This window comes from Dermochelys coriacea, chromosome 5 (assembly GCF_009764565.3).
Source record: "Dermochelys coriacea isolate rDerCor1 chromosome 5, rDerCor1.pri.v4, whole genome shotgun sequence".
NCBI classification, from domain to species: domain Eukaryota; kingdom Metazoa; phylum Chordata; order Testudines; family Dermochelyidae; genus Dermochelys; species Dermochelys coriacea.
The window spans coordinates 26374731-26397988 of NC_050072.1; the positions used below are offsets into that span (position 1 = coordinate 26374731).

General features: G+C 41.4%; 1 long non-coding RNA gene across 1 annotated transcript; it reads right to left on the minus strand.

The window, feature by feature from the left end:
* Positions 1 to 259: 259 nt before the first annotated feature.
* On the minus strand, positions 260 to 21325 carry LOC122460394. Its single transcript, XR_006281672.1, has 3 exons — positions 21196 to 21325; positions 10335 to 10339; positions 260 to 271 (listed from the first exon to the last, which is right to left on the minus strand). It is a non-coding gene; the product is annotated as an uncharacterized LOC122460394 (long non-coding RNA).
* Positions 21326 to 23258: the final 1933 nt, after the last annotated feature.

Genomic DNA, 23258 nt, shown 5'->3' on the forward strand with positions numbered 1-23258 from the left:
AAACATATCTCCAGAGCAATAGAAATGTCCAGGAGGCACTTAGTACATGCAAAACATTAAATGACATCCCCAACACAATGCCATGGTACCCACAGGGAAGGCATCAAGCAAACAACAAGTCAAGTGTTAGTGTTTTATAAAATAAAACAATGTGTGGAAAAATAAGCTAGCATTGCCCAAAGTGCAAACAAACACAAAGGGCAGATGTCTTACTCCAAAAATATTTGCAGGTTCAAAAATTTGGGTGCAATTATTTAATGTGTAAACCAGACTGGATTTAGGCATGGATGAAAACTTCCATATTCTTGCACTGAATTACCTTCATTAGAATGTTAAATCCCAATTAAATGAATTAAATGAATGGTAAAATAGAGGATTAATTTTTAAAATATACAGATAAACAAGAGACATAATAACATTAATAGTCCCTTCATGCACCTGCTGAGCCATTAGACTGAGTTGTGCCTTTGGGTGCAACTACTGAAGTTTGTTGCACCTGTGGAAGTGAAAACAGAATTGAGCACTGAAGACATGAGTTTCATGTACATGAAGTCCCCTTTACAACACTCTCTGGCAATGAAATGGCCTTTACCTATATGAGAGTCTGGCTCACGGTGTAGTTCTAATGACAGTATATCTTTAGCACAGGATGGTGCATGTTGGACTATGCTACCCAGAATCCTTATCAGAAAGTTTGGTGTGTCTATGTTAGGATAGTAGGAAAATAATGCATGGTAAATAATAAGCAACATCTCTAGGGAGATTTAGAGGCTTTCCAGCCCCTTTGCTCAGTCACACAAGAACACAAACCAGACAATCTGGATGAAAAAAGCCAAAGCATTAATTACTGCAGGGTGCTTACAATCAGAAGGAAAATGAAATTGTTTGTGACTATATTGTGTCCTTACAACAATATTCTGTTAATTGCAAAATTTGAAATTGTACTTTGTACAGAATCCCATCATATGCAACGAGGAGTCCGGTGGCACCTTAAAGACTAACAAATATATTTGTGCATAAGCTTTAATACCATTAATTTGGGCTTGAATAGGGACTGGGAGTGGCTGGCTCACTAAAAAAGCAATTTTCCCTCTCTTGGTATTGTCACTTCCTCATCAATTATTGGGAGTGGACCACATCCAGCTGATTGAATTGGCCAAGTCAACACTGGTTCTCTTCTTGTAAGGTAACTCCCTTCTCTTCATGTGCCAGTATATTTATGCCTGCATCTGTAATTTTCACTCCATGCATCTGAAGAAGTGAGGTTTTTTAACCACGAAAGTTTATGCCTAAATAATCTGTTAGATTTTAACTAACTGCCTCATTATTTTTGTGGATACAGACTAACATGGCTACCCCTCAGACATTTGACACCATCATATGCAGCAATTTCATCTTAGTAGTCAAAATGAGTTTCTTGCTTGTAGGGCTGCTGGAACAATTTGCATAGTGGGGGTGCTGAGAGTCATTGAACCAAACTGTAAATCCTGTATATAATAACCACTTCAAGTCAAGGGATGTAGCAGCACCCCTAGTTCCAGCACCTATGGGTGCTTGCGCTTTTTCTATTGGGCATATATATAGAATTACTCTCACAAGCTGTTGTAATGTTAGGTCATTATATGTTTCTCATTTGAGCCTTGCAAATTTTGCTTTGGAAACTGGTAGGACTTGAGTCATATTCACTTCAAATTCTTCTTCCTACAACTCTTTGCTTTCATTATTTATAGGCACTCTTGAAAGCATATCTGGTCATAGAAGTCCCTTACTATGCCTATATTTCACATTGAACAAGTACTTTTGCAATTTCATTATCATTTTCTAAACTATAGGTGTTGTTTTACACTGGTTTCTGTAATGGGCCTTCCAATGGCCACAGGTCAATGAAGCCACTTGCAACCAAAACAACGGCCAGCATTTTTTTTTTAAACCTGAGCATGGTTCTGCTTTATTTTATTCAGTGCTTTACAAACATATACCACTGGGTGATCATTTTGCAGGACTTCTTCCATCCCCTGTGAGCTTGCATTGACTGAGATTTTAGTATCTTTGTTCATTTCCAAATATTTCCAAATCGGTGCTACTGAGACAATTTTTTTTAATTTCCAAGGGTTTTCTCTTAATTGTCACTCCAGTACCTTTCCCAGACCTTTCCTCCCCGCACCTGAGCTTGTGTAGCTCAAAAGCTTGTCTCTTTCACCAACAGAAGTTAGTCCAATAAAAAAAAAATTACCTCACCCAGCTTGTCTCTTTAGTCACCCTCGCATCAGTCTGTACTGACATCATACAGTATTCTGAGTGAAGCACTCTATTGTAGCAAATTATGGATGAATTTGCTGAGATGTATTCATATATCCTATGAAGCTCTGGAGGGCTTCCTTCTTTTCGGGTCTTTCCAGTTGTGCAATTGCCTCCACCTTTCTTAAGTTTGTGTGTTACTGAGTATGTGTCCCACACAACTAAACTGGTTCAGTCCTATCTTTTATTTGTACTTTTTCAATTTACAGTTCTTTTCTTTCATACTTTGCAGGACATTACACAGTCTCTCATTGTTGATTTTGGATTTGCGACATGGCACTTATTTTCATTCTAAAAGATCCAGGTCATGATCTTTTAATGCCAAGGCAATCCTGAAGGAAGTGCATTTAAACATACATTCAGGAGAGTTGAGAGTACAGAGTTTGCACTTTTTTTTATAAAGTTGATCCTCCCAAAATCATTAGCTTGCATCCAGAGGTGAAAATATTTTTGCATTTTGAAATCTATACATGACCACTCAATTGCTTTCATGGGATAGCATTCATGTTTGATGGTCTTATTCAAATCTTTTTGATCTATATAATTCATTAACTTCTTTGCTTTTATCGTGGTGGCTGTATTTGCTTAATAATTTTACCATCTAGTCAAGTTCAGCTTTTGTTTTATTTCTCAGTGCTAGTGGGAAGTTCTGTGGTATTTGTATAGTTCTGTGACAAGATATACAAACCCTGTACCAGCATGGAAGGGGCTGCTTTAGGCTAGAGGGGGTTGTGACACCATATGGAATCTTGGGGGCACTTTAGGATACTATGAACACCAATATTGTAAAATTGCAATGAGTTATGCCAGATGCGCCATGTATGGTATCTGCAGAAATATTGTAATTTGTTAAATATGACCATCTTGTTTATATGTTTGTATCACCTTTGTATTATGGGTTAAGATATGCATGTATGTCTGTATTTCAAAACTTGTGCTATGCTTCTGGGTCACACCCCCAGAGAGTTTGGCATCAGCATGCCTAGCCTGCTTGGTGGCCCATTAAGGACCATCAGCTATACAATTGACCCATTGAGAAAAGGCAAGGGATACACTTTATGACTCAGCCAGGCATGCAGAGGCATGCCTGTGGACAGACCTCTAAGGCTTCCAAGCCATGTGCTGGGAAGCTTGTGTTTGAAACAAAGGAAGCACAAGCCACATGGCAAAAGACTATAAAAGGCAGCTGCATCTCTCCATTTTGTCTTCATTCCTGCTTCTTACCTCTGGAGTAATCTTTCTACAAATGAAGCTCCGAACAAAGGACTGAATGACCCATCCAAGCTGTGGATGTATTCCAGAGGGACTTACATGCCAGCAAACTCACCAATACTGCTAGGAATCTGATATATGGACTTTGAAGTCTTTGTATGTATGTGACGGTTTTAACCATTCAACATCTCTCTTCTTGTTCTTTCTTTTTTCTTTATAATAAGCCTTTAGTTTTAGACACTAAAGGATTGGCTGGCAGCATGGTATTTTGGGTAAGATCCAAACCTATACTGATGTGGTAATGTGATCCTTTGGGGTCAGAAGAACATTTTGTATATGTGAGCAGAGTTGTTTAAATCACTTTTTACTGTACTGGACCTACGTGCTGACTGGGAGCCAGAGAACTGGAATGCAACAAAGATTTCTTTTTTGCTTCTTGATAACCAGCGTGAGGGATCAGAAGCACAGTTGGTGACTGGTTGAGGAGTTTAACTTCAGTGTTACCTGCCAGTCTTGGGAGTAATCTGCTCTCTCTTTTGCAGCCTCACTGACCTTGGCATTTCCAGTAAGGGCTGCCCCAGGCACCACCAGGTCACATGGGGCCTACCCCTCCGCATTTGAAAATCATGCTAGGACTGAAGTAGGCGTTCAAAGCGAAAACTCCCCCACTCAGCTCGGGGCAAGCTGGGAGGGGAATAGGTTGTTGGACTACTTTCTGGGAGCACAACAGCCAATAGGCCCTCTGCCCTTGTAGAAAGGAGAACATGGATCCTCTGGCCTAAGAAGGGGAAAGGCATTAAAACTTCTAGTAGAGAGCCTGGGGACTCTGATGTGGACTGTGATACTTCCAAGGCCTGCTGAAGTAAGAAGCCCACTATCCTGACAGATGCTACCTACAGGTTTTCTTTCTTTCTTTCTTTCTTTCTTTCTTTCCCTGATGCTTTTATTTAACCTTGTTTGCTGACTGTTTGGTTCATCTGGGACCCCGAGAAGGGAAGAAACATCCAGGAGGCTTTGGCTGGAGGGCTGAGTGCCTGTTCCTCTAGACTGACACACCCTGCAGTGTCTGTGGGGGCAGTGGCAATGAGACCCACACACATGTTTGCCTGTAGCTCCTGATGGGGGTGCTCTCCCAAGGACAGATTTGTGACAGTATCCTGAAAGAGCATTGGTTGGGAATTCTTCAGCAAAACTTTTTTTGCAGGAAATTTTGACTTGAAAGTATCTACAAAAAATTCTCAGTTGTCAAAATGTACCTGGCATTTTTAAAATAAAAATGTTTGTTTTTTCTGTTCAAAATGACTTTAGACATTTAAGATAATTATATTTAAAAAAAAATTAAAAATGGTTGAAATCAAAACAAATCTTTGATTTCCCTGAGTCAATTTTATTTTTTTCAGATTTTGATTCACAATTTCAGATTTATTTATTTATTTACTTTTTAATCTCAATTTCAAGTGTGTGGGTTTGTGATTGGGTTTGTGATTGGTTTGTTTTTATTTTGTTTTTGTTTTTTGTTTTGGTGGGGTTTTTTGATATCTCAAATTTTCAGAGAACAGGAAAACCATTTCCTTCCCAGTTCAAGTGTCCTAATGGGATCTTTAACAATTTGAGATATTTATATGTAGTGCAAGCTCCAGATTCCATTTTTAATATTGGCCAGTCACTAATCTTCATGTAGCTACTTGTTGTTCCATTCCAGAATCAATCTAGAAAATCTCTTTTGTTCATTTATTTGTGACACTAGAAATAAGACTCTTACAGAACCTCCCTCTGTAAACTTAAGAGCCTCAATCAAGAACTCTGTTTTGCATAATCGTAAGAGCTTTGTCTTCCTGTTATATTCACAATTTTGCTTTTGTATTTCTTTGTATTTTGTGCTGACAGTTCTCCAAAATGGTTAATTTATTGCTTGCATCACACATCATTCCTTTAGTTTGACACCTTATTGCTAAATTGTGTTTACTGCCATGTTTACTGCAAATACATCTCTACTATTTATTTATCCTTGTATTCTGTCTTTATGCTTTGATGTGAATTTTTAATTAGATGCACTTTTGTTCTCTTTGGCTTGCTCACACTTTTTGTGATGCATAATTTTCACTAGCTCTGCAAATCACTACTGTTCTTTGCAAATTCATGTCCATTTCTTCTAATAAACTTGCTTTGACCTGGTTATCAGTAATACCACAAAATATTTCATTTCTCATTAGTCCATCTATTATCTATTCAAACTCAGAACTTTTCATTATTACACAATCCTGTAACTCAATGGTCTCACCTGACAGATGGTTCCTAGCTTAGTGAGGTTTTGTATATATATAAAACCGTATGGATGATTTCATCCTCTGCACTTTCTGTGCAATCCCGCTTTTTTCAGGAAACTGACTGAGGGATTCAGGTAATTTGCTTAATTATTGACAAAATAGTCTTCTTAGAAGCTGTAATAAGGAAGAGACAAATCCTGATAAGAGTGACTTTTTGTTTCCTAGTCACAGTCAACTCTCATGATTTGACCATGAGTTGTAATATTGGGTGTTTTTTCTTAAAGCCCTGGACTCATGTGAAGGCCTCAGAATCTCAGGGGGAGTTTTGTTTTTTGTTTTAAACAAAAAAATGTTTCTAGCTCTCATGGTGGTTGGAGAAAAGTTTGCAATTGTGAACTCAAGTTGCAAAAGCCAGTGATTAAATAAAACACCCTAAATGTATTTTTAGAACCATGATTTTTAAGCCAATCTTATGATTCTTCGGGCATCCATCAAGGCTGCTCAACATTTTGGGGTTGGCAAATGGCATGGGTCAGGATTACAAAAGAAATGATGTAATGCGTTAATATCTACTTTTACTCCACTGACTATTGTTATACTTGCTTGCCAGCACTGCTGCATAGGAGACAGCAATAAAGCTGCAGCTAATGCTCCCTGAGTGCAAGAGGGAAGCATTAACACTGCTGGTACCTATTTTAATGCTCACTCTCTCAGATAGGTTTCAGAGTAGCAGCCGTGTTAGTCTGTATTTGCAAAAAGAAAAGGAGTACTTGTGGCACCTTAGAGACTAACAAATTTATTTGAGCATAAGCTTTCGTGAGCTACAGCTCACTTCATTGGATGCATTTGGTGAAAAATACAGTGGGGAGATTTATATACACACACAAAGAACATGAAACAATGGGTTTTATCATACACACTGTAAGTAGAGTGATCACTTAAGATGAGCCATCACTAGCAGCAGGAGGGAAAGGAGGAAAACCTTTCATGGTGACAAGCAAAGTAGGCTATTTCCAGCAGTTAACAAGAACATCTGAGGAACAGTGGGGGGTGAGAAATACCATGGGGAAATAGTTTTACTTTGTGTAATGACTCATCCATTCCCAGTCTCTATTCAAGCCTAAATTAATTGTATCCAGTTTGCAAATTAATTCCAATTCAGCAGTCTCTCATTGGAGTCTGTTTTGGAAGTTTTTTTGTTGAAGAATAGCCACTCTCAGGTCTGTAATCGAGTGACCAGAGAGATTGAAGTGTTCTCCGACTGGTTTTTGAATGTTATAATTCTTGACGTCTGATTTGTGTCCATTTATTCTTTTACATAGAGACTGTCCAATTTGACCAATGTACCTGGGAGAGGGGCATTGCTGGCACATGATGGCATATATCACATTGGTAGATGCACATATGAACGAGCCTCTGATAGTGTGGCTGATGTGATTATGCGGACAGAGTTGGCAACGGGCTTTGTTGCAAGGATAGGTTCCTGGGTTAGTGGTTCTGTTGTGTGGTGTGTGGTTGCTGGTGAGTATTTGCTTCAGATTGGGGGGCTGTCTGTAAGCAAGGAGGGGCCTGTCTCCCAAGATCTGTGAGAGTGATGGCTCGTCCTTCAGGATAGGTTGTAGATCCTTGATGACGTGACTGATACAGACTAACACAGCTACCGCTCTGAAATCATACTAACATGGATAATTAGAAGAATTCTTCCACCAATTCTGCCTCAAAGAATTCTTTCACAACAACGAAGACATCAGTCACAACTATCACATCCCACTGACAAGCATAAGAGAAAAGAATCATTTGACTGGACACCACAGAGTAGACAAAACCACATTCTTGACCATTATGTTGATTGCTGCAGGAAAATAATGGACTGTGAATCCCTTAATAAATATCATATCCACCACAGTCTTCACCAATGAGATAACAGCTATACAGTCCCTGAAATCTAACCATCAGATAGTGATCATGCCAGCAGACAAAGGGGGCAAATTCTAGTCCTCAAGTATGATGATTATATTAACAAAGCCAACTGACAACTCTCCAGCACCACCTACTATAACAAACTCAAAGAAGACCCCCACATCACAATTTATCCAGGAATTTGGGGAAGGATTTGATGATATCCTTAAACAAATCCAAGAGAAAATTTACAAACTCAACCTCCACAAACCCATCCCAGGACCTTCTACATGCTTCCCCACAATGCTTAATTTGTTCCAGGGATTGTCAGGGCTGAGGCCCGGCACCTCTAGGCTTGGTAGTTCATAGCTTTGGCACCTTTAGGCTTGCTGCATCAGTTATGAATGTAAAAAAATTGCTTAAGCCCCACACCTCTTTCATTACAAATTAAGCACTGCTTCCCAAGATACGCAAACAAAGGAAGCCAGGCAGACCCATCATATCTGGCCACGGCACACTCACTGGAGGAATATCGGAACTCATAGAAACCATCCTCAAACCGTTCACCACACAAAGGGCCAGCTTCCTCCAGGATACAACCCACTTACTCCACAACATTAACAACCTCCCTCAGAACACCATCCTTGCCACCATGGATGTCACCTCTCTATACACCAACACCCCTCATAATGATGGCATAGCTGCCTGCATCAAATGTTTAGAAGACAATGGACAACCCTCAGATATACACTCCAAATACATAATCAAACTCATCCATTTCATCCTTACCCATTACAATTTTACACTCAACAGCAAACACTTTGTCTAAACCATGGTGTGGCCTTCGAGTGGGAAGGAAGGCCACTCTGCCTCACAACAGGCAGACTGCAAGTCACTGTTTGTAGGGGAAACTCCAGCCCTCTGGGCAGGACAGAGCCACAAACAGTCTATAGCCGAGCACCTTCTGCTGGGCCAGCAGTACTTAACAGTCTATAAGGGAGCTCTGGCTCCCTGGATGGGGCAGAGCACAGTCTATAGCCCAGCACCTTTGGGCAGCGTGGGGCATCAAACAGTCAGGTGCCCTTACTCCAGCGGATGGCTGACAAATGCAGGCCTCTTGGACCTCAGCTTGGGAGGCTGCCACCCAGGAGTGGAGAGGCAGGGAGCAGGGAGATGCTGACCCACCCAACTCCAACGCATCCCAGCCCAGGGCCTTAACAGTTGGCAGAATGTTCTGCCACTGGGTCAGTGGGGAATCTCACTCCGGCAGCAGAACCGGACCAGGGTCTGGTTCCCCGGGCTACTTCCTACCACAGTCTGAGTGTAGGGCTCTGTAGTGCAAAAGTCCTCTGTCTCCTCGGGCTACTCGGCCACCGACAGTCCTCACAATTTTTCAGGGACTTTGTCTGACAGCGGTCCTGGCAGCTCCTCAGGACACTCGTCTGTCTCCTCTGGCCACAGGGCACAGCGCCATTCTGGGCCTAGTTCAGGATCCTGTTGAGATCCCAGCCCCCTGGAAGAGCTGTCTGCTCCCTCCAGTGCCCCAGCCCCAACTGAGTGCCGGAACAATCCTTTTTATACTTCTTGTCCCACCCTGAGACTTCCAGTGGGGAGGGGGGATTTATCTCTGCCCACCAGGTGGAGTGTAGTGGTCCCTCACTCTCCTGCTCAGAAGGGGGCCACTCCACCTCACTACACATAGGAACAGCCCTAGGTACTAGAATGCCTCCCCAGTATCCCAACCTCTTCATAGGGCTCCTTGAAGAAGAATTTCTGGACAAAGTCACCATGAAACCAATGATACACCTGAGATACATCAAAGATTTTTTCATCCTCTGGCAGACCAATTAAACTTCTTCACAGATTTCGACCAAACTTCAGTGACCACCACCCATCCATTGAATTCTCTCTGGAACATTCTCCAAACCAACATCAACATCCTGGACACCACAATCAGGTTCAACAATGGAACCCTACAGACAACCATATACAAGAAACCCATGGATCACCACATCTATCTACATAGATCAAGTAACCACCCAAAACACACCAAGCAATCTATCTATAGCCAGCCATTCAGATACCACAGAATATGCTCCAACAAGTCCAGGATATATACTTAGCACACTGCCTTCACCAAACAAGGATACTCTATCAGAAAAATAGATCTCATCATGCAATGGGCCATCCTAATAACCTGAAAGAACCTGCTTCAATACAGAAATAAAACCCCCTCTCCCAGCACACCCCTAATTGTCACCTACCGCCTTGCACTGGAACCCACTTGGGGTATCATCATACAATTATAACGGATACTTGATGAGGACCCAACCTGAAATAAATATTTTTGGAACCCTTTCTTTTGTCCTTCAAACGATCCCTCAACCTCCCCAAGCTCTTCACCAGAAGCAAGTTCCTCACAGACAAGGACACACCAACTCAAAGAGGCACCAGACCCTGCCAGAACAATAAATGCAAAATCTGCAGACCTAGCTCTACTTCTACAATGATCAACATTCCCCACAACACACATTTCATGGGTCCTACACATGCCTATCACAATATGTGATATACCTCATCCAGTGCACTAAATTTCTGCAACTATGTGGGTGGAAGTGGATTAACTATACACATCCGATGAAGTGAGCTGTAGCTCACGAAAGCTTATGCTCTAATAAATTTGTTAGTCTCTAAGGTGCCACGGGTACTCCTTTTCTTTTTGCGAATACAGACTAACACGGCTGCTACTCTGAAACCTATACAGATGGAAGAAGCTCTCTCTCGTCAGCTTAGAGCATCTTCATTAGAGCTGCACTGTTGCAGCTGGTCCAATGACGCATTTAAAGTGTATGCTGCCCTGAGTTAGTTTCCCATACCTGAAGGAGAGCTCTGTGTAAGCTCGAAAGCTTGTCTCTCACCAACAGAAGTCAGTCCAATGCAAGATATTACCTCACCCACTTTGTCCAATATCAGACAGGTACATGGTAGAGCAAGGGACAGAACTTGAGCTGGCTGAAACATTTCTGACTAAATGAAATTTCACTTTAATATGCTGTTTCATCAAAGTCATAATGTTTTACAGAGAGGTACTTATTTCCACAAAGTTTTCATCAGGCTGGGGATGGGAGAGAAGGAGAGAGTTTCTCACACTCTATAGCCTGGTGGTTAGGGGTCCTGGCCAGCATCAAGTCCCTACTCTGCCTGATTCAAATGGAAAAATTCCCACACATGCACTTCCTGAATAGCTCAGGTTTTGAACTGAAAAAGGACACTTCAACACATTTCTGTTTTTACAAAAACATTTAAAGGGTTTTGTTTTCATTCCAGTGGGGAACAAAAACAAAGTTTGAAACCTTGAAAGTTGCCACAAAACAGAATTGTCATCCTCTAGTCAGCTCTAGACAAAACCTTTCCTCAGGCAGCATTAAGATAAGAGAGGGCATGTATTTTTGGCATGCCTCAGATTCATAGATTTTTTTTTTTAAGCTAAAGGGATCATTATGCTCATCTAGTCTGACTTCCTGTATAACACAGGCCATTGAATTTCAGCCACTCATTTCTGCATCAAGTATATAACTTCTGGTTGCACTAATCATATGACTTCCATATTAATAAATGTATAGCACCCACAGAAAACAAATAAAAGATAGGCCCCTGCTCTAAAGAATGTATAGTCTAATTGATGGATTTAACAGGCTAGGAAGGACATTGTATTTACAGGAAGAGGAGAGGGAAGGACAGAAACGGATTATAGGTCTATGATTACAAATGTAGGCAACCATTTATGCACATATTTAATTTTATACATTGTAACTAATCCTGTTCTCAGTGGGATTAGTCATACCATGCAAATTTAAGCAAGTGTACATAAGTCTTTAAAATGAGTTGGGCTCTGACTCTTTAAACATATATATGTCAGTGTAGCCCATGAATCTGCTTGTTTTGTTTTTTAAAGCGCAAAACATTCATATTCCGTTGGTGATTCTACAGCAAGACCAAATAGACCAATGGGCAAGGGAAGGGAGTAGAAATGCAACAGCAGACCAGATCAAAGTTGACGACAGTTGCTGTGTGATGTAAGACCTTGAAAGCAAGTTTGAGTTTAATGCACAAACCAAAAAGGAGCTAGTAAAGTGACTCAAATGTTGTGTGTTTATGTATGTGTGAGAATAGGTCAAAGCAATGCTCAAGAGAGATGTCTGTGACAGCATTAATGCCTTCCTCTTTCAATTAACCAAGTGCATGTGATGAAATCTAAAAAACTAGAACTGGTTCTTAACTTTTGTCATTTAATTTGGCATTTATATTCCTCGTTGTATCTGCATCTCACTTTTAGTGTCTCTCCCACACATTTCACTTGTTGCTTCAGTGGATTTGTGCTTAATTTTAGGCATTGTTACTCAAAAATAAACTTGATCATGGGTCCAAAGTAGACATATTGAGTGCATCTACACTAGCCTTTTTGACTAAAATATCCCACCATCGCTACCCGTAGTTCAGTTATATCAGTGTTTCTCATATGCACCCAACATGGCCAACTGCGGCCACCAGGAGATTTTCTTGCAGCCACAGTCTCCTGGGTGGTGATGGGGGGAGAAGGGGTGTGCAGGGAAGAAGCAGTTTGTCCCTGCCCCGCTCTGGAGTCACAAATGCCAGAGAAGCAGGCAGCTGCATAAGTTCCCCACTTTCCCAGGAAAGGCGGGGCGCGAGCTTCCAGCTTCAGCCCTGGGTGGCGAGCTCTAGGCTCTGGCTCTATGGTGTCGGGCTCCATTGCCCATCTGCAGAGCTTCAGGCTCTGACCTGCACTTACCGCCCCATTGCTCCTGGTCCCCACTGTGTCCTTCAGCTCTGGTCCCCGGCTCCAGGGCTTTGGGCCCCCACAGCTCTGCCCTTGCTCCCACTGCCTCTCTACCACCTCCCCATCCAGGGCTTAATTTGTCCCACAGCTTGCCAGGGCTGAGTAAGTCTGCTGTAAAAAGTGGTATTTCTATGTTGTTTGTTAATATTACTTTTCACTGCCTCCCAGCTGGCTAGCAAGTCTGCTGCTGTGAAAAGTGATATTAACAGTAGCCATCTGATTAAGGAACTGGACTGGGCCCCCTAGGGCTTTAAGTTCTATTCCTGTCTCTACCACAGGCTTCCTGTGTGGCCTTGAACAAGTTGTTTAATCTCTCTGCATCTTTGAAATGGGGATAATGATACTCCCTACCTCATCAGGATGTTACGAGGAAAAATTCATCAAAATTTGTGAGATATTAAGCTGTTTATAGGCCCTGATTTAGTTAAAGATGTAATTCAGTCTATCCCTATTCAGGAAAGTACTTAAGCAGGTGCTTAACGTTAAGCATTGAAACAAATGTGCTTAAGTTTCATTGAAGTACTGAATATGGATGCTTCTCTGAATCAGGGTCATAATGATGAATAGCCAATAAATAAAGTCAGTTGGCTGGTGCACAGTAACAGCTCAATGTTGCAAGGTTGCCTAAAGTTAAGCACTTTAAGTGTTTTGTTGGATCCAGGCCAGAGTGCTCTCTATTTCACAGCCTGTTGGTTTCAATCCAGTACTCATTGATGTAAATGGAACAAATCCCATTGACTTCAGTGGGCATTGGATGGGGCCTTAAATGATGCATGGGGCCATGCAATGAATGATGAGGATAAAATGAAATATTGAACTGCCTTGTTAATTGAAAGCTGCAAATCTGCTGAATGAGGCAGAGGTCCTGTGAAACTATAGCAAGATTGTGTCATAAAAGACTGTGTACACAGGCTGGCAAAGTTAAGGTTGTGAAGGCCATCTTAACTTTGTCATTCCCTGACTTTGGGCAGGTCTATACTGGCAAAGTTACGCACTGGCAGTTACAGCGCTGCTCAGAGAGCGCAGAAGGAAAATCGCTGTTGTGTGTTCACACTGACAGTTGCCTGCGCAATAGCATGTTCACACTTGCTGCACTTGCAGTGCTATTTGGAAAGATGCACTCTGGGCAGCTATCCCACAGAGTACCTCTTCCTCTTTTGCCACTAAGACTTGTGGGAAGGTGGAGGGGATCACAGGGCATCCTGGGTCCAGTCCCAATGCCCCATGATGCATTGCTTTGCATCCCAGCAATCCCTGTGCTTCTGTCCGCATTTCACGCCATCTTTCAACCATTTGTGTACTGTGTGCCCTGCCTCTTTCAGGCTGCAGGAATGGATCCTGACTTGCTGACCTATATGCTGCTCGCTCTGACCAATACGTCATGAGTGGCAGTGGAGTTATTCCTTAAATTACAAAATCATGAAGAGTGCAACGTTGATCTTGCCACACATAGTAGCTATGACATGAGATTGCTTGTGGCATTCGTGGAGGTGCTGACCACAGTGGAACACCGCTTTTGTGCTCAGGAAACAAGCAATGAGTGGTGGGATCACATCGTGATACACATCTGGGATGATGAACAGGGGCTGCGGAACTTTCGCATGAGGAAAGCCACATTCATGGGACTCGACCCAGCCCTGAGGCGCAAGGACATGAGAATGAGAGCTACCCTTTCGTTGGAAAAATGCGTGGTGATTGCACTGTGGAAGCTGGCTACTCCAGACTGCTACCGATCGCTTGCTAACCAGTTCGGAGTGAGAGTCTACCATTGGAGCAATGGTGTGTCCTCCCCGCCCTCTTCCCCTCCCGCCCGTGACAGCACAGTGTCATGGGAAAGTTACTGTTAATGGGGCAAGAAACAAAGCAGCTCTGCCAAGGAACCTGCGGCAGCGGATTGCCCAATATCTCCACGAGAGTTTCCTGGAGATCTCTGAGACTCCCTCACTTCACGGGAATCTCCCTAACAACAGCCTGTTCCGCCACTCAGAATAGGCATGTGGTGGGAGACAAGCCTGCTTTCTGAAACCCTCCTGCCCCCAACAAATCACTTCAGCAATTTCCCAAATCAGATCCACTTACAAGGGGCCTCCTCTCTTGTTTGTGCTTCGCCAAGATCTGACTGCTGTGACTGGCTAGGTTCCTCTGGGGTAGAAAAGAGCTCCTGACTGCATGCATCTCTGTCCTCCGAGTCATCCTCTGTCTCTGGGTCCCCCTGCCCCTCTTCGTCCAAGATTTCCTCCTCCTGGCTTGTCCACTCTTGACTGGCACGTGAGCCAATGAACTATCCACGGGGGCCTTCACAGTGGCGGTGGGGTCGCCACCGAGTATTGTGTCCAGCTCTTTGTAGAACCAGCAGCTCGTGGGCTCAACACCAGAGCGGCAGTTTGCCTCCCGTGCCTTGTGGTAGGCATTCCGCAGCTCCTTCACCTTTACCCTATACTTCAATGTGACTCGGTCATGGGCCCTTTCTATCATGCATCATGAAATCTGTCCATAGGTATCATAATTCCTATGGCTGGAGCGCAGTTGGGACTGCATATCTTCCTCTCCCCAAATGCCGATGAGGTCCAACAGCTCAGCATTGCTCCAAGTGGGGGATTGCCTGGTGCATGGAACAGGCATGACCATCTGGAAAGATGCGCTGAGACACTGCACGCATCACCAAGCAAACAGAAAGGGGACTTTCAAATTTGCAAAGGAATGTATGAGATGGGGATGATGGTTGTTTACCTCACGGCAGGGCAGTAGAGTTCAAACCGATGGCCAGAGAGGTGAGAACAGGCACTGTGGGACACCTCCCGGAGGCCAATCACAGCGCTGTAATCACCACGGTGTCTACACTGGCATCGCAGCGCTGTAGCCCCAGTGCAGAAAGCTCTATGCCTCTTGTCGGGGTGCTTGGTTTTTTTTAAAGCGTTACAACTGTGCAGTTTCTGAGCACTAAGTGGCTTGCCAGTGTGTACACCTTGGGAGTTACAATGAAGAAAGCCACTTTACTGCACAGAAACTTGCCCAAGTAGGTCTTTGAGAATTCACTTTACAGCCTTTCAGTTCATTCAGTCTAGTGGTTTTTTTTGGTAAGGAATAACATCATACTTTGAAAAATGTGGAGGCATAAATTGTTGATGAACAGTGATGAGGTTGAAAAAAAAATAATAAATGCATAACTGGTAGGGAAAAGCATAATGCCTTTTTTCCCTATTTCCCCACTACTCTCTTTCAACTATAAACTTTTCTATATGTCCAAAAAACAAAGGTAAATTATGTTTTAAATTATTTAAAGAATTAATTTGAAGTGCTGGCCTTATTAGAAAAATAAGATCCTACAGGGTGGTTTTTAGTAGAGCTGTGCAGAGAGCAGTAGTTCCGTTTGATAGAGGATTTTCAAATTTTGAAATTTGATTTCATTCTGATTTGGAACAAAAATCAAAATTTTCTGAAAAAAGTTGGAAACTTTTGTTTAAAAAAAAAAGTTTCTAAACCAGCAGTTCTCAAACTGTCAGGAACCCAAAGTGGATCGTGACCCTGTTTTAATGGGGTCGCCAGGACTGCCATTAGACTTTCTGTGGCCTGGAGCTGAAGCCCAAGCCCCACCGTTCAGGGGGTCCCAGTGCAGTGAAGTTTCAGAACTCCTGTTCAAAATGAAATTCTGCCTGGTGGGCTGATGGGGAGCCAGGAGCCTGGAAGCCCTAGAAGCACTGGCTGAGACAGGAACCTTGGAACTTAGAAGCCAGCATTCCCAGGACTTCCAGGATCTCAGCTCTTTGTCAGCCACCAGATGGACTGTCAAACATTTATGAAATGGTTCTCAACACAGAAAAACGAGTAATTCATAAGTATATTCTTATCTATGCAAGCCTGCAAGAATTTTTTTTTTAAATTTCTGTGTTTCTAATAGTAAACTGTGTTTGCTGGGAGAATTACAATAAAGGTTTATCTTGTAAGCATTTTTACAAGTTTTTCAGTAACTATGGAATACTATTTATATGCATATTGCCTTTTTTACAGTGTGATTTCTGAACATAGAAGACTTATTGGCCTTTTGATGGCACAGGAATTACTAAATGGCTGTTACTATCAAAAGCAGGTTGTCATTTTATGAGCTTCTCTCATTCAACATAAATGTTGAGTTTTAAAAGAAATTGCAGTATAACCACTACATCTAATTACAAAGAGTAAATTACACAAACAAATGTAAAGTGTCTTCAGTATTCCCCAACAAAAAAGAATAAAAGTCAAATAGGAAACTGCCGCTTTGACAGTCTAATGATATAGAGTAGGACTCAAGGAACACTACTTCCATTGAAATGTATGACAAACGCAGAATCTTTCAAAGTTATTATAAATTCTAAGTTAATTTGGTTAATTTATCAGTAGTTTGAATCTACCTTTTAACATCTTTGAAACTTTGCCTAGACATGAATTCAAATGTTAGATACATTTCCTGAACCTGATTGTCCTTCGCTTACAACAGTTTTAGAGTGGCGCATAAATCTGCTGGTTTCTGTACAGTTACTGATCTACGCCAGTGTAAGTGAGATTAGAATTCTATTCCCATGAGGACATACAGTGTGCCACAGGAGACAGGGGTATGGTAGGGCCATGGCCCACAGAGCAGAGCCAGCACCCACACAGGAGCAGAATGCATCACATAAAGAGACATTGTAATGGGCATGCTCCTTGAGTAAAGTGCAGTGCAGTGCAGAGGGCTAGCCAAGTCCTGTGTATCACACAAGAGCTATTTTAACTCCTGTTTGAGGCTCTGTGCTGACTCTCTTCACAGGATACGCTCTCTCAGAGTGTTTCAGAGTTCAGGGAGGTATTTCCCCTGAAATGATGCAACTGCATACCACCCTATCTTTCTGCTACACCTAGCACGATCTAGCCCAGAAGTATTATGGGGTCATGGTACTTACTCTGTAGTGAAGCTTGTAACTAGCTTATAAACTCACTTTTGGCCTCCTTCTCTAATTCCTATAAACAAAACAATCTGTTCTGCCTAAAATTCCCCGTAAGTGTTGTGTTGTTAAAGAATTTTTTTTTAATGAAAGTTTCAAATTAATTGACCAAGGCATTTGAGAGATGGTAGAGGTTAAAAAAATGAGATCTTTCACTTTTGAATAAACCTGACTTATGTAGGAATCTCATTTCCATTTATTAACTTTAATTTTACTTTATTAATATGTGCTGTAGGAGAACTAATTCCTTGTGGGTAGCTTATATGGTTAACGTTTGAGTTATTCTCCACAGATCTTTGAACTTCTCAGAAGTCTGTGAATTGCAACACTCAGCTTGAAGGACTAGTAGCTTATTGACTTCTTAAAATTTGGAGATGAACAAGCCAACCTGATGTAATTCAAGAAGCCCTGCAATAACAGACCCCAAACCAGCCTGATTGATTGCATTTAAGAATACCACAAACATAACTTCAAAGAAACTTTGCAATTCTGGGAAATGGGAAACTAAAATATACTAATGAACACAGCTTTCTTCTACAGTATAGTCTTACTTCCATTTAGCAAAAGTATCAGTACTTTTTTTAACAACTTTAATCACAAAACTAAGGAAGTTCCTAGACAAAAAACTTTTTTTATACATCTAACGTTATTAATATACATTGGCTAATTAAGAAAAAGCCTTATTAGAATGTTGCTGTTATCAAAAAGGTAGAGAGTCAAAAGTTAAAAATGGAAACTTATGAAAATTTGGAAAGTCATAGTTAAAGATGCCATAAACAGCCTTAATCTTGAGCATGCTTCTGCACCTATTCTCTCTCCCAGAGGCTCTCAAACTGGTGTCAGATGATTCATGAGGTCCCACAGCCTTCCTGACATCCAGTTTGTTCTCCCAAGGTTTAAATGTATGTTTGCATGCAATATCCCTCATTTTCTGGAATCTAACACTTCCTCCAGATACTTCTAAATTATCCCTGCTGAAGCTGACATTTGCTGTTTCTTAAAGATATTTCTAAAGACCTTTTTTCCTTATTTTTTGAAAATTGCCCAGAACAGCAGGTTTTTTAAAAATAATATTCAGAGAAAGAGGCTCCAAGATGCCTCTACAATGAATTCATTCTTCCATCTGCAAATTAGTCAGTATCTTGCAGGCAGATTTAAAGATATCACCTAGGCCACTTTACCGATGCAAAACATACCTTGAAAAAAACCAGTTTGAACTATCATGAGAGTGAATACATGTGTGCTGAATGTGCATGTGTGTAAGCATACTTTTAATGGCATTCATAATTGTATTAGCTAGATCAGTCTTGAATTTTAGAAACAAATGGTAAAGGGTCTTAGGCTCCAAAAGTCTGAGAACCACTGCTGTGCTGCTGTGTGTATTCACCTGTAACCATCCTTATCCTGCCATACCACAATACATCAATCATATTTCCAGTATAGACCACAAACCCTCAACTGCCACTCTGTAAATACAATTAGAATATGGCTGCAGACACGGACTGTGCAAAGCCACATTCTGATTGCCAGGTTGGACTTTTTGATGCCACAGCTGTGCACCAGCTCCCAACGATGCACAGCTGGGACCTAATCATTGAATCCAACACCCCAAACCCTTATGTCCATAGGGGAGGGAGGTGTTGAAAATCAACAAGGGAGGACAAAAATAATACTGCACCATGCCAGGCTTAAGGTTGGCTTGAGGGTTCAGGAAAAAGTGAGTGTATAAAGCAGGAAAGTGATAGTTTAAACTCCCTCCCCCAAAGTGCTAAGCAGCCCTTGCAGCAGCAGTTTGTAGCCCTTGCAAACACTTTACACCTCACTGCATTGAAGGGAAAAAATAACTAGGAACTGTTCAATAGTCCAAATTTAGCTTATGAAAGAAAATGTTTAAACTGACAGCTGGGCCACACACAGCTGCTGAAAGGGGATTTCTTTGGACAACATTAGAGGAGGGTCCAAACAGTCCAAGGAACCATAAAAAAGAGAGGAAGGGTTTAAAAATAACAAACACTATATATATTAACAATAGAAGAGAAGAGGTATTTAAATCTTTCCCTTTTCATTTTGCTTCTCCCATTAGAAGGATACTTTCTAAACATCCCCACAAAATTCTTTGCTCTAACAGCAATAATGGTGCACTTCTTTGGTGGTTGAAATTTATTGCTATAATCCTGCAAATCAAATTCTGCCCATGACATATGACCACCAGCCAAAACACAAACCCTGAAGTTATTCCAGATAAACACTATTAAGGCATATTGTGCTTTAATACCCTACTACACCTCCCTTATTCGGGTTGTGACGTGACTTGGATGCTACACCATAAAAGACTTACCATAGTCCCTCCTGAAAGCCTCCCTATTACAGTTATCCCTCTCCCATACTGCCAGAGTTATGATCAGCATTGGTGCTCAAGCTGGAGCATCCTCAGTTAGAACTGGGCAAAGTTTTTCAGCAAAAATTGCAGATTCAGCAACATGGAAACACTTTGCTAATTTTTGTATGACACTAATTTTTTTTTTTTGGTCAAGATAAAACCTTAAAAAACAATTCTGAAAAAATGCAAAGAAAATGTTTTGACATTTTAAAAACTATATGTTTTATTTTCTTGATTCAAAGTAACTTTTTTCATTTTTAAATTTCTTTTTTAAATTAAATGTTAAAAATGGAAAAAATCAAAACCAAATGCTTCATTTGGGGTCAATACTTTTTTTACTTCTTAATTTGTCAAAATTTTTGAAAAAATTATGTTTTGGTTTGACTCAAAACAATTTTTTTCTTACTTTTCAGAATTGCCAACTAACTTAAAAATCCATACTTGCTCAGCTCTACCCTAACTATGAAAGAGAGAAGATACCAGCAGGCTGTTCTCCCTGGGTGCCCTGATCTTTGGAATCTACTCTCATTCTTAACCTGAAACAAGTGAAGTTTGCTGATGTTGAGGATGCTCCAAAACTTAGTTCTTTATGTGAGCTGATGGAAAGGAAGGGGACACGAGTAGGCTGATGTTTATGGGACGGTGTGTTAAGGGGTAGAGCACACCCAAGGCCAGTGCACCATTTACAGGGCTTAAATAGGACTGCAGATGGGCACGGGCCTTGTGCTGGCCCTTTGTACAGGAAAGAAGTTCACCCAGAAAGTATAGGAGGAGTTTTATGGTTAATATAAATCAAAAGAAAATAAATATATTCACATCTTCAGGTAAATAGGACATGGTGGGCAGCTATTTGATTTACTCTGAATCTCCTTTTGCTTGACAGCACATCTGTCCATGTGCTTTGTGTTTGTAAGACACCCAGGAGTGCTCTAACCTTTCACTGCTTCTGTTTTTAAAACATTGCACTTATCATCTTTTATGACATATGATTGCTATGTGGTGATCGACTTACTTTTTAAATAGCAAAACTAGTTAAAAATGTTAATTTGCCAAAGTCAATAATCATTAAGGATCACTATATAAATATATGTTTTATTTTTCTTAGCTATCTTGGCTGCGAATTGGTATAATTGCCCATATTGTACTAAATGGATCTCCTTTACAATGAGAAATGTAAATATAATGTATCTTATTACACATATAATATTACACAAGCAAAGCATTTCAGCCAACCAACACAGAACACTGAGCATTATCCCCTCAGAAAGATGACACTTTATCACCATATTTCTCTTAATGCATAATAACTTACATCGGGGGTACTCAATTATTTTTTGTCAAGGTCCAAATTTCTTAGTCAAGGTACAGTCAAGGTCCAGATTCCAAAGAAAACAATAATAAAATAAAATGATAATAAGTAAATAAAATTTTCAGGTCTCTTCAAAAGTGTCTGGCAATCTGGATTTGGCCCACAGTCCACCTGTTGACTACCCTTGACTTACATTAGGAGATATAGAAGTCTCTCCATAGCTAGCTTCAACTGCACAGCTCAGGTTTAGTGTTCTTGAGTTAGAGCCACAGATGGAGTTAAGCATTGCACCACCTAACTCCTAGGCACCCTGCCACCTAGGGAATCCTGAGCCTCAATTTAGGGGCCCCAGTTCCACACAGAATGCATGGGGAGAATGAGGCACCTGAGAAAGTGATCCTCAGAAGCCAGTAAGATGAGCACAGAGCCACATAAGCCAAGCAGGAGTGAAATGAAAAGAAAACTCCCCTTGATCTGGGCCTTAGGCATCTGACTGACAGAGCAGAGGCAGGTGGCTATCTCCTCTTAAGATTCTAAATTTTAAAACCTCTCCTGGAATTAAGCACCTAAGTCAGGTCAGCCTTTTTTCATGAAAAAACAGAAAAGGAGAAAGAGAATCCTACTGCATTATAACCAATAGGCCAGTGGTTAGGGCAATTACCTAGGGCATGAAAGACCCAGATTCAAATGTCTACACTGCCTGATTTGGAATAGGGACTGGAACCCATGTGAGTGGTGTCAGCCAACCAGGCAGTCTAGCCTAGTGGGCAGAACCGGCATCAGACCTAGTCGGAGCCAAGGACTAGGATCAGAGCCAGAATCAGTAGTCAGAAGCTGGAACCAAGGGCCAAGCCAGAGGTCAGAAGCTAGATAACAAAGCTGTAGGTCAAGCCAGAGGTCAGGAACTGGAACACACCAGGTAATAGGCAAGGAGGGGGTGCAAGCAGGAGCAGCAGGAACAAGGTAATACAGGGGCAATCACAACATTAAGCAGCCGGCTTAAGAGCCGGCCTGCTGGCCCCTCCAGCCAATCAGATGTCATGGCCAATATGGCAGCCTGCTGCAGGCCACTTGTATCGATGAGGCTGCCTGGAGACTAGTTCTGTTGCAGGCCCTGATTCCTGACAAGTGGTGGTTTTGAGAATGTCAGTGGCACCTCAGAGTTAAGTACCTAAGTATCATTGATATGTCTGCACTTTGAGCTGGGGATTGCATTCCCAGCTGGAGGAGACATACCTGTGGCTGCTCTGATTGAGCTAGCATGCAAAAAATAGCATAGCTCTGGCAGCACAAGAGGGGTGGCTAGCTGCCCCAAGAACTTACCTAGAGTCTTTGATGTTCATACGCTTGGGGCAGCTCGCTTGTGCTGCCAGGGCTATGTTCTATTTTTAGTGAGTTTGGTGTAGTGAGTTTGTTGGATCTGATGTAAAAGTTCTTTGTGAAGAACTGGACCCTTTGCCAAGGAGTCTCTGTTTCACAGTAGTTTGTCTGAATATCAGGCAGCTACTTGATTTTCTCCATTGTATTCGTAAGCTTTGTGAGTCCATGCTACATAATATTGTCCTGTTAGAAAACTTTTGTTCATTGTTAGTGATAGGTTTTATCTTGTTCCAGACTTTAGCATGTTAGTAACTTAAGGTATTTCTTCTCTTTACACTAATATTTGTCAAGGTGAAGATCTTCATATTACATGTACATGATTAAATAGAAGAACAAATAGAAACAAACCTCCTACTGAATTTTAAATGGACCTGTTAGAAGTAGTCCTTAAATATGATTATTTTCTTTTTGATCATGATTTTTTTCTTCAAACTAAAGGCTCAGTGATAATATAGTCAGACTGCAGAAACACCATCATTTGCTAATTTGTATGAAGGGGATTTTGATAATACTTCCCTATATAAATTGAAAGTTAATCCATTTCTCAACAAAATATTCAATGGCTAAGATTATGGATGATCTATTATTAATTCCTTTTGGCAGACACTGTGAATAATATTTTCCTGAAAGACTGAATAGATGCAATGAGCACTGACAATTTGTAATGCATTATATAACAGGGAACAATTTTCTATTT